The sequence below is a fragment of the Petaurus breviceps genome, unplaced genomic scaffold, assembly GCF_028583685.1.
Source record: "Petaurus breviceps papuanus isolate PSGF00001 unplaced genomic scaffold, PetGlider_PUasm1.0 688, whole genome shotgun sequence".
NCBI classification, from domain to species: Eukaryota; Metazoa; Chordata; class Mammalia; order Diprotodontia; family Petauridae; genus Petaurus; species Petaurus breviceps.
This window is the reverse complement of record NW_027186457.1, coordinates 16,527,470-16,540,683: the sequence shown is the minus strand read 5'-3', so window position 1 is coordinate 16,540,683 and position 13,214 is coordinate 16,527,470.

Below are 13,214 nucleotides of genomic sequence, written 5' to 3'. Positions count from 1 at the left end.
AAAGGTTTGCAAATTAGCCAATTGAAACTCATTCTTCCTGAAATCAAAATAAGAATTTTAAAAATATGTGATAAATCAGATCTTTTTGTTTTCAGTCTGGGAAACCAATGGACATTTATAAAATACCTACTAGGTTTTAGGCATCATTATTAGAAAGACAAAAAAAGGAACTTTCCTTGCCCTAATGTAGCTTACATTTGATATTCTCCATTCTAAACATATAGGAGGGAGTGTGGGTACATATGCAGATAAGTATCAAGGAAATGAAAGGTAAATTATTGTGGGAGGACAGATAATAATAGCCTGATGGATCAAGGAAGGCTTTCCTGTAAAATTGTTAGCTGAGCATAAATTTAGAATTTTGAAGGAAATAGAGGACTAGAATTTAGATAAACTCAAACAAACTAGCATGTTTATTAGATGATACATTGGAAGACTATAGGTTGTAACATACTTTTGGCAGGTTTTATGTCAACTAGTTGAATTCTCTAATTAGGACTTAGGCATGGCTCTTATGGGATGTCTAATTTTATTCTATTTTTTTAAGAAGGAATAAATAGAACATGCATACATTCATACACACATATACACACATGTGCGCCCACATATGCATGCATGTAAATATATGCACTTTTGCACAAACATATATACACACGTGCATACATACTGCACATATACACATATATACCCACATATTTGTATATATGCATATATGTGCGTGTATATGTGTGTATGTATATATGTGTATGTGTTTGACCCTAGATGTCAGAGGTAGCTATGTATATTTATTGAATATGTCTGTTTGTGTGTGGTAGGGAAGGGAATAACATGGTCAGGCATGAACATTAAGGGATGCATTTTGGCAGCTGAGTGGGGAATGGACTGGCAAAGGAAGATCTGAAGCAGGGAGACCAACCAGACTATTGAAGCAGTTCATGACTAAGGGGATGAGGGCCTGAACCAAGGTGTTCACATTGTTCATGGAGAAAAGGGGATTTATCATAGATATCATAAAGGCAGAATCTACAGAATTTGTCAACAATTTGAGGATGGTGGGGAATATGAAAGAAGATTCTTAGGTGACTAGAAGGATGATGGTGCATATTTAAATTGTGTGTATATGTATCTATGCATGAATGCATGTATGTATACATGTACACATGCATTTATGTACATATTCATGTGTGTGAACACACAAAAACAACCCCCATTTCCCCCCAAGATATTCATATTCTAATGGTAATTGCATTCAGTTCTCTGTTTTATTAAGGGCATTGATAAGTTAAAGAATATTCAGAGGATAACAAGCTGGATGGGGAGAGTCCTTGAGATCTTATCATATTAGCATCAGTTATACACATTAGAGATTTTTGCCTGAAAATGAGATAATAGCAATGGGAGTAAATAACAGCTATGTAAAGTTAGACTTGCTGTTATGAAAATCTCCTCAATTATTAGAGCAAATGAAAGTGAGATGGCCTTGCACAGTAGAGTTCTTTATTCAAAAAAAAAGTTATTTGTGGGAATTCCATTGAAAGGATTCATATCCAGGTATATGTTCCATTAGGGAACTTTTAAGGTCCCTCTATATGTAGGAGGAATCTTGTTGATATCATATTTTTATTAGGGCATTCCTGATAATTCTGATTTAACAGTAATAGTGTGACTCGGGCGTTAAAGAAGCATTAATAATCCAAGATCTGTATTGAGATCATCCCTGTCTATGGACTTAAAGGCTGATGAAAATTCAATGAATTCTCTAAATACTATTAAGTTATTCTTAAATGTTTTATTGATGAGATGAAATGGGGCATAACATTGATCAGTAATGGAATAATTAAGCCTGGAACTTGTTTACTTCTTATACAAATCATTCTTTTGGAAAACTCAGTTCAAAAATTATTGAAAAGGAAAAATGCAATAGATTTTTAGTGTAGTATTCAGTAGAATAAAAGGTTTATAACTTGACTGCAACTAAAGGTTTTCATTTTGAAGATAGTTTAGGTATCAACTTAGGTCCATATCAGGGGAAATATGTTATCCATCCACCAGTCTATCTGTCTGTCTGTCTGTCTGTCTACCTTCCAAACTATCTACTTTTCTAGTTATTTAAATGAAATATTCTGCAATGCACTTAGAATTTGTATATCAGGGATTAAAAATAAAATATATCTTCAGTTCCAAATTCTTTCACTCCCTTCACTCCCTCCCATACCCATGGAGAAGGCAAGAAATACAATCCATTATACATATGAAGTCATACTAAATATGTTTCCAGATTGGTCATGGTGAAAAAAAAAGAAAAAAAAGAAAAGAAAGCAAAATGAATCAATTCATATGTCTTCCCAAGATCCCCCCCCCCCGAAACAACCTCCTTCAGTATTTCATTTTTCCCCCATATTTTCTAATTTTCTAGTAGGGCAAAGTGGATTTCTATGTCCCAGTGCCTATGTATCTTTTTTTTCCCCAGTTGCATATATAAAACAATTTTTTAACATTTATTTTTGAAACTTTGATTTCCAGATCCTCTCCCTTCTAATCTCCTCACCCATCCCCACTGGGAAGAAAAGCAATTCAATATAGGTTGTACATGCCTAGTTATGCAAAACATTTCCATAGAAGTTATATTGTGGAAGACTAACTATATTTCTCTCCATCTTATCCCACCCTCCCCATTCACTCTATTTTCTCCTTTGACCCAGTCCTTTTTCAAAAGTGATTGCTTCTAACTACCTTCTCCTCCCATCTGCCCTCCCTTCTATCACCCCCCCCCTTTTCCCCTTTCCCCCTACTTTCCTGTATGGTAAGATACCCAATTCAGGGTGTATGCTATTCCATCTTTAAGCCAAATTCAATGAGAGTAAGGTTGACCCACCCCCTTTCACCATCCTGCTCTTCTCCTCCATTGTAACAGTTTTCTCTTGCCTCTTTTATATGAGATAATATCCTATTCTATCTCTCCCTTTCTCCTTCTCCCAATATATTCCTCTCTCACCTCTTAGTTTTATTTTATAGATATCATCCCTTCCTATTCAACTGATCCTGTGCCCTCTGTCTATGTATACATATGCACATAAACACACACACTCACATATATATTTATACACACATACACCCTCCTATACATATATGTGTATGTATACATACATAAATATCCATACACATTCACATGAACATACAAACATACACATATATACATATGCATATACAAACATACACATATATACATATGCATATTCACATGCATATACATATATATGCATATATATTCCCTTCAACTATCCTCATACTGAGAAGTCTAATGAATTACAATGATTGTTTTTCCATGTAGGAATGCACATAGTTCAACAATGATAATTTATGATTTCTTTTTGCTGTTTACCTTCACATGTTTCTCTTGCTTTTTGTATTTGAAGTTCAAATTTTCTGTTCAGAACTGGTTTTTATCAAGAATACTTAAGTCCTCTATTTCACTGAATGACCATATTTTCTCCTGAAGAATTATACTCAGTTTTGCTGGGTATGTAATTCTTGGTTTTAATCCTAGCTCCTCTAATCTCTGGAATACCATATTCCAAGCCCTTCAATCCATTAATGTGGAAGCTGCTAGATCTTGTATTATCTTGATTGTGTTTCCACAAAACTCAAATTGTTTCTTCCTGACTGCTTATAATATTTTCTCCTTGACCTAGGAACTCTGGAATTTGGCTTAATATTCCTAGGATTTTTTTTCAGGGAGGGGGATCTTTTTGAAGAGGTGATTGGTGAATTCTTTCAATTTCTATTTTGCTCCCTGGCTCTAGAATCTCAGGGCAATTTCCCTTTAGAATTTCTTGAAGGATGATTTTTGGGTTCTTTTTTGCATCATGGCTTTCAAGTAGTCAAATAATTTTTTTTAATTATCTCTCCTGGATCTATTCTCCAGGTCAGTGGTTTTTCCAATCAGATATTTCACATTGCCTAAAAATTTTTACTTTGTTTGGATCTATTTTATAATATCTTGATTTCTCATAAAGTCATTAGCTTCCATTTGCTCCAATCTAATGTTGAAGTAATTTTTCTCTTCAGTGAGTTTTTGAAATTTCTTTTCCAATTGGCCAGTTTGGCTTTTTAAAGCATTCTTCTACTCATTGACTTTTTAGGCCTCTTTTGCCATTTGAGTTAATCTACTTTTTAAGGTGTTATTTTCTTCATTCAGGCTGTTGAATCACTTTTCATGATTTTCTTGCCTCATTCTCATTTCTCTTCCCAATTTTTCTTCCACTTCTCTTACTTGGTTTTTGAAATCCTTCTTGAGCTCCTCTATGGCCTGCTACCAATTCATATTTTTTGGAAGCTTTTGGTGCAGGAGTTTTGACTTTGTTGTCTTCTTCTGGTTCCATGTTTTCATTCTCCTTGTCCCCTAAAAATATTCTACGGTCTGTTTGTCCTTCCTCTGTTTGTTCATCTTGCCAGCCAATTACTTGACTTATAAGCTCTTTGCCACAGTAGAACTCTGCTTCCAGAATGGAAAGAGCTGTATCCCAAAATTCACAGTTGTTGTCAGAGCTGTTTTCAGAGGTATGATGAGGGCACCCTCTCTATAGACACCACAAACTCTGGGACATTAGTTCCTCAATACAGGACCAACACCCAAGGCTGTGATCCAGATCCAATCAGGTCAAAGCAAGAGCAATTATCCTCTGAATATTTGCTTGGTCCCCCTACAATCTGCAGGCCAGGAACTCTGTAGGCAGACATGTGGCAGCAGCTGCAGCCACAGAGCCACAGCTACCTCTCATTCTGGGGGCAGAGGCTGGACCACACTCTTCTGTCATCCAGTTCCAACATAATTCCTTAGTGACCTTTTGTTTTGTCTTTGGCATTTATGGGTTGAAAATTCTGGAAACAGCCACAGCTGCCAGTGATTCTCTCCCCTGATGTCTGCTCTGCTGGTCTGTGCCACTGGTTGGGGCCACCCTGGGTCTGGGCCTGCGTAGCTCATATGAGATTGTGCTTGGATCCCAGCTTGGTGTGATAGACCCTTCCTGTGGGCCTGCCAGGCTGTCTTCAATGGGAGATTTGTTTCTCTCTGTCACTTTGTGGGTTCTGTAGCTCGAAAATTTGTTTAGAGTAATTTTTTATGGGTTTTGGAGGTGGCTGGAGTGGGAGCTCAAGTAAGTTCCTGGTTTTACTTTGCCATCTTGGCCTCCTTCAGTATTATATTTTATTTCTTTGCTTTTTGGAAGGCAGTTGGGGTTAAGTGACTTGACCAAAGTCAAAAAGCTAGTAAGTGTGTCAAGTGTCTAAGGCCAGATTTGAACTCAGGTTCTCCTGACTCCAGGGCCGGTGATCTATTCACTGTGCCACCTAGCTTCCCCAATCCTTCAGTATTTCTTAAAGCACAACAGTATTCCATCTCAATCATATAACACAAGTTTTTCTAACCATTCCACAATTGAGGGATATTTTCTCAATTTCCAATTCTTTACCATCACAAAATGATTTGCTATTTTATATGATTTTATCTTTTCCCTTTTTCTTTTATCTGTCTGGAGTATAGAACTTATAGGATTATTTAGGGGTCAAGTGGTATGCATAGCTTTATAACCATTTAGACATAGTTTCAAATTGTTTTTTTAAAATGTTTGGACCAGCTCACAGTTTCACCAACAATGCATAAATGTACCTGTTTTCCACATCACCTCTAAAATTAGTCCTTTTCCTTTTCTGTCATGTTAGCCAATATGATAGGAATGAGGTGGGGTTTAAGAGTGGTTTAATTTACATTAGTTAAATTATCAATGATATGAAGGGTATTTTTTTTTCATAATATTATTGATAGCTTTGGTTCTTTTTTGACTCAGGGATATTTTAAACAATTGGGGTATCAGAAAATCTACTGTTTGTCTGGGCCCAGATTTGATCTGGGTCGTCCCGGCACTGGGGCCGGTGCTCTTGCTCGCTGAGCCACCTGGCCAAAGTTGAACTATTAACATTCCTACATGGAAAAACAATATTTGTAACTTATGAAACTTTTCTCAGTAGTTGAAGGAATTAGAAATATATATATATATATATATATATATATATATATATATGTCTTTATATGAGGGTATGTGGGCATATGAATACATATGTGAATGTGTGTAAAAAAAAATCTACTCTTCAGTTTAGAGTTTTCCCTCCAGGCCTTGACTCAAAGGATCTAGTCCAGTGTCTATAATGGGTTGTCAGTGAGTTCTGTACTGCTGATTGATGCCTTTCTAATTTGGAGAGATACTGAGTTGTAAGAGATGGCACAGAAGAAGGAAAGATGAAGAAACAATATATTTAAAACTAAATAGAGAGTTTACATATTTATTTTCTTAATAAAAATGCACAGCATATTCAGCCAAAATTATAGAGCATTCACAAATGATAGCAGGAATTAAGAAATATTACTGAATTAGAGAATCTAAATTTCAAAATAATATTGGACTAAAAAGGCAACCTACTCTAACCTATTCTCTCTTTTTTTTTTAAGCAATTGGGATTAAGTAACTTGCTCAAGGTTACACGGGACAGTTATTTTGTGTGGATGTTAAGTATCTGAGGCCGGAACCAATTCCGTCCGGGTCTCCCGACTCTGGGGCTGGCACTCTAACTCACTGCACCACCTGGCTGCCCCTCTAACCTATTCTTGACTGAAGATTCCTTCTATAATTTTCTTACTAAGTGACAATCCAGACATTGATGTAACACTGGTTCCAAGGGATTGATTCTCTTTTGTTATTGTCATTGTTCATCTTTCATTTTCAAAGAGGACTAATGATATCATGAGATAATGTCTTGACTTGCAGGTGAATTGTGTTTAAGTGAAGCAAAGTTGCATAAAGTCATCAACCTTACTTTCTCTTTCAAAGTCATCAAAGTCCAGTGGCAAGACAAAAATCAAGAAAACTTGAGATGGCCTATCTATCTAGCAAATTTAAAGAAGAAGAGCCCTAATCCACACAAAATCCAAGGTTAATTTAATTCAGAGTACCTTACTTTAGTTACCTCTCAAGGAAACAACTTTCCCATTTTCTTAGTCTGTGCTTTCCTTGATATTTAAGGAAACAAAATATTGGAATATCTTCCATTGGGAGTAACTTCCTAGCATTTCATTTTAGTAAAATACAGGGTACCCTCCCCCCCAAATCCTTAAGCTTCTAAAGTTTAAAACTGCTCTAAGACTTTTGGGATGCCTTGTATAAGTCCTTACCTGTAAATAAAGGCACTTTAATTCCCTTTGAAGGATTTAAGGATCATCAATAGAAAGGAATTGATATGATAATTCATAGGATTTATGATTTAAAAATTCAAAGCATGCACACATGGGGATGATGGGGGAAACTTAATGTTACTATTAGTTTTAAATTAATTGAAGGAACACTGACCAAAAATATATGCTTTGTATTTTGTTATACACTATATTACCCTTGAACAAAAGTAGTTTCAGATAGAAGCTAATTGTCAGTTTTCTTTTTCTTTTCCCTGATAGAAGGTGGGAGGGAAGTGAATAAAATACAAAAAAGTACCAAGCAAAAACATGAGCTGAGATTGAATTTGAAACTAAATAGCTAAGAATATTTATGATTTAGTAACATACTTTGCACATCACAATTCAAAAGTTTTTGCCCTGGGAGATTTGCAATATGGTGTGAAAGTGCCAATTTCACTTTAATTATATCTAGCAAGTCTCTCACAAGGAGGAGTGGCATCTGTTAAAAGAGGCTTTCTTTTGACTCAGTGTGTGAAAATATTTTTTGGGGGGGTGAGGTCACAATTTCACATATAGGCAGATGCTTGAAAGTGACCCCTGAATCTTTTAAATTCTAATTTGAAATTATGAGGACAGTAGACTTTTTTTGTCAACAAAGGAAAATGTTTTGTAAAATTCAATTTGGCATACATATGCATATTATTGTTCTTACTTGGAAAGAGTAGAGAGCCATATCTCTGAACGCATTAGTGCATATTTATTTCTTTTAAGTTATATTTCCAGACATAAAATCAGTCAGCACAAAGTTAAAAAAAAAGTATTTTTTTAACCCAGAAGTATGTAGGATACATTAAAGTAAATTCAACAAACAGGTGTGCAAAATGTAAATCCTGAGGTCTTATGGAAAATTATGTCAAAATTTGGTTGCTCTGAGAAGTTCATCAGCATTAATCATCAATTTCATGATGGCATGCTGGCTTAGGTTCTGGATAATGAACAATGCTCTCTTGCTTTCTCAGTCACCAATGGAATAAAACAAGATGGTGTGCTTGCCCCATGCTTGATGTTTTCAGCCATTTTTTCAAGTGTTTTCAATGAAGATGAACATGCCATCAAGGTCAGCTTCTGCAGGAATGGTAACTTCTTCAACTATGCTAGATGCTAGAGAAAGTACAAGATTTAGGTAAGATCTATTCCTTACTTTTATGTTACCCTTATAGTGCTATATAGTGTCTGTGTGAGATATTGAATCCATGCAATTAACTATAAAAGAAAGTGCATATAACAAGAGGATATGATTGCTATGAGCAAAGTGTGAATTATTGGAGAAATATTGTAACACACATGACACAAAAGGTTTAGCTGAGTCACGCTACCACATTGGAAACTGCCCCTGTAGTAGAATGTCAAAATTTCCACTAGGTTATAAGGTCTCTAATAAAGGAGTGCTTATTTCAATACCCCAATGGACACATGATACAATGGATACATATAATACTTATAATAAGGACAAACACAAACATTCCATGTCTTCCCATGCTATGAGATTCCTGACTATATCACCACAGGATGCCCATCCAATATGCTAAGGGTCATCCTTTCTTTCTCTTGAGATTTTGGGAATATAGAGTATATAGTCTATCAGTTTTTACCTACTTTCATTCTAAAATGAGTCCTTATTTCTTGAAAATATATTTTATTTTATTTTTGGAGGGGGGAAGGCAGAGCATTTGGGGTTAAGTGACTTGCCCAAGGTCACACGGCTAGTAAGTGTTAAACGTCTGAGGCCAGATTTGAACTCAGGCCCTCCTGACTCTAGGGCTGGTGCTCTATTCACTGTGCCACCTAATCACCCTCTTCTTGAAAATATATTTAGTGGCATCCTTTACTGAGAGTGTCCTTCAGAATTTCCTTATTTGAAATGGGTTGTAACTTGCTCACCTCTACCACGTACCAGTCAATGCATTAATCAGTCAGCAAGCATTTATTTTTTTATTAAGTATGTGTCATACATATTGCTAAATACTTGTCATTGTTTTCTGCATAAGCCCTAATTTCAATTGTTAGGAGAATATAATGCTATATGCAAAACTATGCTATATCACTAAAAGGAAACTATTATTTGAAAGATGACTTAGGTTACCTGAACAGATTTTTAAACTTGATATTTTCATTTGGGGTTATTAAAAATTAGCTGATTTTGAAAATTGGAAATGTTTCCCATTAATTGAAACACGGTATAGCCCATTTAGAGTTGCATTGGCTCATAATGAAAAGACTTCGGTTTCTTATGTATGAGATGATTGGCTGTATCACTTAAACTCTGGAAATTCAAAACTGAAAAGCATAAATAATTTAAATGTAAAAGAAAAAGAAAAAAGTATTGATCAGAAATCAAAGAAGTGTAGGAGGAAGAAATACTGGATAGAGAAGGAAATATTATACATGCATGAATACAGGCACAATACATATATGCCTGTGTATAATACATACATGAATACAAACACATACATATACAAACATATATACATACATGTATACACACACATATATATATACACATATACATATATACTTCAAAAAATGTCTTGTCCCATGATGCCATGGCAGGAGGCATTTGATACCTCTATATGGAGTAGGTCATAAGATAAAACAAGCACACAGAAAAATGTAAATGAAGAATCTTAAATTGTATTTACATTTTCCTTTATTCCAATAATTTCCCAGAGCCTAATGATCCTTGTCTTTTTAAATGTCCTATTCAGAGTTCTAAAACTCATTTAGTTTATCCATGATGATAGACTCACTGCACAAATATGATTTCTCCTTCAGATACTTTGCTGAACTCTTTTTATAAAAATAACTTCTCTATTTGTTATGAAACATGAAATTAAATCTTAGCAATAAACAGTTGAGGCAGATGGTAAAACTCAAAATTATTTTAACCAAAATGATAATTTATGAAAATTAAGGATGAAAGAAAAATTCTCAAAAATTGATAGTGTTCTGTAATTGATCAAAATTTTTATTTAATATATACAAAATGGTAATAGTGTCAAATATTTATAAAATAATTAAATACTGATTTTCATATTAACATGATTTAAAACATGTTTTGTAGTGTTATTCCTATTTCCAAGGAGAAACATAATCACAACAGCATATTGTCTTTGATCATACAGCATCACATTTGAAATGTCCTCATTAATAGAAAAATAAAAGGCATTCAACAACTTCGGGGACTTAGGAATCAAGCAACGGAAATTTAAAAAGTCTTTTATAATCAATGTTTAGTTTCTGCATTTGGATTTGAATCTACTCTGATAATACCCCCCTTCCCCTTAAGTGACTTCTGTGAAGACTTATATCCCATATTAAATGAAGAAAATGGTCTGAAGACAGGAAATAATATTTTCCAAACATTGGTGCTAAGGAAAGGGAATAAACAAGTAGTAATGAAATGAATGAAGTAGGCAATTGTTGACTGTGTGTGTGTGTGTGTGTGTGTGTGTGTGTGGTGTGATATTGTTCTTTACTTGGAGAAAGGTGACAGACATATATCTCTGAATTAATTGGTGATTATTTCCTTTAAGTTTTGTTTTCAGACATAAAATTTGTTAGCACGATGTTTAAAATAAAATTATATTATGTGTCCAAAAGTATGCAGGATGAATTAAATTAAATTAAATTAGACAATCATTGTTGCATCCTATAATGCATGCAGAGAACTGTGCTAGGTGCTGGAGAAAGTAAAAGATTTAGGTAATATCCATTCCCTACCCTTATTTTACCCTTATAAGGTTATAATAGCCTCCAAGTGAGATATCCAATTTTAAAATAAAATGAATTATTCAATATCATATATGGATAGAGCCAATTTAGCATCCTCTGGGGGAGTAGAGAGATCTTAGATAAAAGAGGATGTCATCCCTGAGGATCAAGAGGGTTTGCACATTGTTGCAAGATATAATAGAAACTGTTGTGTAGGGGTGTTCAGGAAAGATTAGCACCTCTGGTATGAGGACTGAAGAGACCTTCTCAGGGCTTCTTTCCACTGCTGGTGTTAATCTGATCCATCCAACTTTACCTGTGGTTCCAAGAAGTTGTAGTTTCCACAGAAGCCATACACTGGTAAACCATTTTGGCAAATAGGGTAAACCAGGTCAACTGTAATCGAAGAGGTATCGAATTTGGAGGTGAATTAGGAGGTGTCTGCACAGAGCATGGGAAGACTTCCCCTGGTGGAATGGGAGAATGAAAATAATTTTTTCCACACTTCATGAAGGCAGACGAAGCAAGTTCTAGAGAGTGCTTAGAACTTGGTTACACGTTAAAGACACCAAGACAATCCATCTCTTCCTGACATATCAATGGTCATCTTATCTTTTATCTTGTCAGTGGACTTTAATAATTCTGGAAGGTAGTGTGAGGGTGAGGATTTTGTGCAGCTCTGGCTCACTTAAATCCAAGGTTTACATGAATCAAAAGACATAATTCCCACTCCCCCTCCCTCCCCAAAGGGAAAAAAAAGTAGAAATTCATAACCATAATCTTGACTAGAAATTTCAATGTCTTGAAGAAGCTTCATCAACTTGAGTGAAATAGGAAACAATATGTTCTAAAATCAGCTTTTAAAAAAGTGGATTGAATAACCAGAGACCCATGACACTGGTACCAGTAGGGGGAGACAGAGACATACACCCAAAGCCACTGTCAGAGAAATTTTCTTGGGAAGAGAGTAGATGCTTATAAGGAAATGGTCAAGCAAGAGCCTGTTGGAATGAATCCACTGAACTGAGGAAGCACACATCTAGTAGTTTGTGGTTTAATAATTATTCTTCCTTATTAATTTCTATATTAAAGGGGTTTCTGATTCTGATTCTAAAGAGTTATGAATACTATTGGAGCCCCTCTACATATTTTTTGTTTCCTCGGGTAAAGTACTCTCCCATAAAAAAAAACAACAGAAAACCATAGAGGAAAATCCTGTGGGTTTAAGAGGAAAAAACACATTTTGGTGCAGAACTATTCAGCTTTTATTCAAAATTCAATTTTTTTAAAATCAAAGTTAAATGGAGGCATGGCTAGCTATACTGACCAATAAAATTGTTGCAAATTCCATCACTTCAATTCATCTTTGAGTTGGGCACTATGATAAACTAAGTAATACTTCATGTTGAAGATTCTTTTTGTTATTGTTGTTGTTTCTTTGCTTGTTGGGGGGGGGGATGCAGGGCAGTTGGGGTTAAGTGACTTGCCCAAGGTCACATGGCTAGTAAGTGTTAAGTGTCTGAATCCAGATTTGAACTGAAGTCCTCCTGACTCCAGGGCCAGTGCTCTGTTCACTGCATCACCTAGCTGCCCCCATGTTGAAGATTCTTAAGTGGTTAAATATTATGGTAGTTATATTGTGATTTCTCATTCATTTTTATGAATACCTTTTTTTTTTACCCATTATCACCCATTTTTCCCAATGAGGATTATCCACTCAACATTTATAAAGTGAGCCCACTCATCTGCATTTGATACTAAGCTCCATGGGATATTTTTTTTTCCTGTAAAAGTGCTACCATTCTTGCCCTAGTGTACTCTAAAACTTATTTCTCTAACATATTCCATATGCAGCCACTCTTTTTTTTTTTTTTTTGCTAATTGGAATCCTCAGTAGTACAATATTTATGGCAGCCCTTACAAAGGTACTTTAGTCTTTACTTACTTTCTAATAATTTTCAAGTACTGTTTTAGGTGTTCATCTAGCAATGGCTTACATTGTTTATATCTTCTCTCTCATGGAGTCCAAATGTCTCATAATTGTTGACAACCCCAATGGTTGATGTCTACTGGAGCATGGCTGCAAAAATTTTGCAGTCAGATTTCAATGGACCAGAAACAAGATCTCTAAAACTGAACTATGCTCTTGGTTCCACACAATTAATATCCCAAGTTCACAATCTTAGTTTCAGCTTCTGAGTCAAATAAGCTAAGCTGA